The following is a 4,944-nucleotide window of genomic DNA, read 5'->3' on the forward strand; positions in this document are numbered from 1 at the left end:
GTTGTTGATAACTCCATGATGTGCTGCTAGCCCATTAGGACTGCTAATAGTCCACAGGGTTGTTGATAACCTATAGTGCATGCTGTTAGTCCACTAGGACTGCTGATTGTCTCCATAGTTGCTGATAAACCATTGGGCATGCTGTTAGCCCATTTGACATGATGTTAGTCCATCGAGCATGCTGTTAGCCCATTGGGATTACTGATAATCCCAAGGCGTGCTGATAACCCATAGTTGTTTATTTATGTTATGTTGTATATGATGTTTTGGGGAACTCACTAAACTATATGCTTACAATTATGGATTATATGTTATTTAGGTATTTATCAAATTGTGAAGGCGGGACTATACGCATACATCAACGGTTTTATGAATTGGGATTCCACATCATTTTCTTTATAACTCTGATTTCTGAATAAGTATTTATGAACAAGTGGTTTGACTTGAAAGAATGTTAAGATCTCAATTTTTTTAGAATATCAAGGTGAACCATCATGTGTGTGTGTGTATATATATATATATATATATATATATATATATATATATATAATGATTCAAATGAGAACCTAAAAAAGTTAAAAACCCTAAAAATCAATTTTTAAATGTTTTGGTGAAGGACATTGTGGACAAATCCATCATTTATATTTTATTAAGCAAACTTTTTCATTCCTTATTTTAGAAACTACTTGGCACTAGTGGTCAGACCAACATCAGACCATCGTCGGACCACCGTGGGACCGTTGTCGGACCAGTGTCGGACGAACATTAAATTTAGTAGCATTTTTCTGGTTGTATTTACAGCTTAGTAGAAAAAATATTATAGTTCAAATTTCTTTAGTAATACTTTTATTTTTCAGCCAAAATATATAAAATTTAAGTAAAAAATAAAATTATGCTTGACAAAAATTAATTTTTATAAATTGTAGATTTCTTTAATATATATATATATATATATATATATATATATATATATATATATATATATATATCATATTCTATATATAAAGCATATTAGTCATATCTTGGATTTTAAGAGGTACAAGATACAAAGCCTTTTGTACAAATCAATTATGCATAACAAAACTATTAATATTTGCCAAAACTTTAAAGACTTGAATTAAGAAAGGTTATTAAAAAATTAATTTACATCAAATGTATAAACATAGAATATAAATAAAAGTTCTGAACATAAATATTTTAATTAAAAGTGGTAGTTTTTCTTATTACATAATAACTAATAAAAAAATTTAATAAATATTTTCCCGTAAGAAAATTATTCACCTAAAAAAATATTTATCACCGCTGATTTGTGCGGGCACACATCTAGTGTATATATATATATATATATATATATATATATATATATATATATATATATATATATATATATTGTGGGCTATTGATGCATGATGGGCTAATTCTATGTAAGTATCCATGAAGAGTTAGCCCACATGAGATATGGATCATAACCTAAGTGTATGGATTAGCGTTTACCCATGACTCTTGGATTCCTACACTATATAAATGACACCTCTTAGCCTAAATTTGGTGAGACTAGTGTTCTTGGAGTTCATATAGTCGATTTTGTGCCTAGTAACCTCTCTCTCAAGTCCTCCATTTGTTAATGGTGTGTTGTGAACCGTTTAAGGCATCACACTCAGGGTGCTAAGTTATTAAAGGCCAAAATTCAACAAGCAACAACAAGAGGTAATCTTCTAACTTACTTTTATGATTCATATGCCAAATTGTTTGCTAGTTGTAGGCTTTATGCTTTGGAAATTTTATTGCATGTATAACTAGAGAAAACTTAGATCCAAATCATTTAGGGTTGTATGTGCACCAAAGGATGTTGTAGTACTTAAAACCCAACAGGGTCAACTAAACACTTAATGGGATCAAAGATGGGTTTTTTTGGGAAAAACCTTGTGTCACGAAGTGGGACATTGGTTGCCACGACATGGCAATAACTGTTTAAATGCGCATCAACCTTGTGTGCCACGATGTGACAAGCTGATAGGCATGTCGTAGCGGCCACCTAAAGGCTTAACCCTAATTAAGGGATTTGTGACCCTATCTAAGGGAAGTGAGGGTTAGGGTTTGCACACTCTCAACCTCCATCAATTCCCTTTCACCCTCCATGAAACCCTAACCTTCATTTTGACCTTGTGAGCTCTTTATGATGATTCTAGCCCTTGAAGAAGAAGGATATGGTGTGCTTGTTGGTTGGAAGAGTGTATTAATCTAGGTCTTGCATCTCCTGTATGTTGTGAAGCTTGGGAAGGTATAAAGCTTCCAACTTTTGGTTCTCTCTCCACAAATCTAGAATATATGGCATTTCTTAGCTCATCTTCGAGTTTGAGTTAGTTAGACGAGTTAAAGTTTGCAACTTTATAGCTCACCTTGGTCCCTATATCTTTTGGATCTGAAGTTTATTTTGTGTATTGAACTCCTTGCATGAGATTTTGGTGTTTTTCCCCCATTTTGACCTAGTTTGAGATCTAGATTTGCATTGCGCATACATGTCTGTAAAGCTACAATTTTTATGTTGGAATAGAAGTAAGCAAGCCAATTGGAAAATATGAAACGGTGGTTTAAGGATTAATAGCGTAACCCATTAAATTGTGAAAGTTCATATTTCACGACGTGGTAGTCAGCTTGCCACGACATAACAATTGGTACATCGTGATTGTTTTGTCGTGACGATGCCACGATGTGACCAATAAATGGTCACGACGTGGGAGTCGTTCGCGGGGTTGACTTTAGTCGTTGACTGTTGACTTTGACCTATTTGACTTTTGGTTAAACTGTAACATCCTTAAAAATCACATCAATTTAAACTTTTCAAAACAATCCATTTACTAATAAAAGTGTTTACAAAACAATTGTTTCCAAAATAGGATTTTCAATTAGAGTCCTCAAGATCCAGTCAGCAGTAAAACCAAGGATGTGTACGATCACGCCTTCGCTTTGCCACAGTCCTTTGAATAATCTGAAACCATTAAAAAAGCTATAAGCATGAAGCTTAGTGAGTTCCCCCAAGGTACCAACATATAGACATATAACATATACAAATAACAGCATGTACTGGGTCCACAGCTAAAAGATTGGATTACTCTTGAGCCCACAATATGAGTCTAGCTTGCCTATCAGGCCGACAACTCATATCTGGCTTGCTCCTAGGCCCATAGCGTAAGTCTGCCTTGCCCTCAGGTCCACAACTTATGTGTGGCTTGCTCCCTATTCTAGTTAGTCATCATATTAGAATACAAATGTTTAGCCCTTAGTACGAGTCTGGCATACCAACCGGTCCTCACCTCATATCTAGAATGCACATGAGCCCTCAGTATGAGTCTGGAATGACCCACCCGACCCTCAACTTATATCTGGAATGCTCCAATACCCTTAAGCCCTCAGTACGAGTCTGGCATACCACCCGGTCCTCAACTCGTATCTGGAATGCATCTGAGCCATCAGTATGAGTCTGACATGCCCCACCCGGCCCTCAGATCATATCTGGAATGCTCTAGGGTTTGTTAGGTATAACACAAAGCAGTACAACCTCAACCCAATACAATATGTCTACAATTAACAACATATATAGATAATCATGCAGACAGAATCATGGGTAGTCCTACCGATCTACCAGACTAGCATATCAATAACTAGCATAATCATGCATATCTATTCCATACTCACCATATCAGCAAATACCAAGTTATCAAACTAATGGGCTAGCCTTGGTTCCTTCGAACTGTAAGTACAATGAGGAAAACTATCCTCACATACTAACGAATAGTTGAACAAAACACTGCTCCAACACCAGCTCTAGAAGTATTCCTGAATACCAAACGTAGACCAAAACCCAATGAATATCACAAAATACCCTTTTTGGTCGAACTTGGTCAAGGGTCAAGGTTAAATGATTCAACCGAGATAAACCACTTCGAACGCGGGGCCTTCCATGCTTGAACGCGGGGAGTTCAAGCCCTTGACCAGAATCGCGAACTCGAACCGGAACGTGCTGCATTCCTCCCACTTATGCGGGACGTTTCCTTTGAATCCCCAAACTTTCGATAAAGTGCTTAATACCTTAAGGCCTTTTGTCCAAACATAGATCTAGGTCCAATATGCCACTGAGAGTCATAAAGTTTCCAACTTTATGACCTTGCATGTCCATTAAGTTCTGAAAGTCAAAGTTATAACCTTTTATCACATTAAGACCATCTAACACATGCACAGGTTGAATACAACACCCAAGATTACATTTTTATGATCTTAATATCTCAATAGTGGATAAAGTCTCCAAATTTATCCATTAGAATGATCCAAGAAGTCAAGATCTAATCGTTTAAGTTAAAAAAGGGACCAAAAGTGCATCTTCTCAACTCAATCCATCAAGTCTAAATTTCCAACTTTTAGATCTAATTTCATGGGACTTCTTAAGTCATAAAGTTTCCAACTTTATGACTTAGCATAACTCAATGGGACCCAAATCAAAACCCTAAGTCCCAAACTTCATCAAATGACTACTAAATCATGAATGGAAGGTTTATACTCATCAAGATCCAAACTTTATAACTCCATGACCATAACAAGGGCCAAATATGAAGCTCAAAGGTTCTGGAGTAACTTCTACTCACAAGAACCACCATAAATGGACCAAAATCATTACGAAGTGCCACCTAGCTAGATCTACATGAAAGACTTGTCAAGGTTGAAACTTTATACATCCAAAATTTAGATGTAGGTGAACAAAGTCTGGATCCAAAAGCTCCAAGTCAAGAAAAGACTCATCAAGAAGTTCCTTATTCCTCCTCATGCACCAAAAACACACATAAATAACTTTGAAGCTCAAAAATCACTCAGATGGGGTCTAGGGTTTCGTTCTCAGGGTTAGAGAGGATGGAGGTTGAAGAATGGAATAGTTTTGGGTCCATAATGATG

Source organism: Lactuca sativa, chromosome 5 (assembly GCF_002870075.4).
Source record: "Lactuca sativa cultivar Salinas chromosome 5, Lsat_Salinas_v11, whole genome shotgun sequence".
Taxonomy (NCBI): Eukaryota; Viridiplantae; Streptophyta; class Magnoliopsida; order Asterales; family Asteraceae; genus Lactuca; species Lactuca sativa.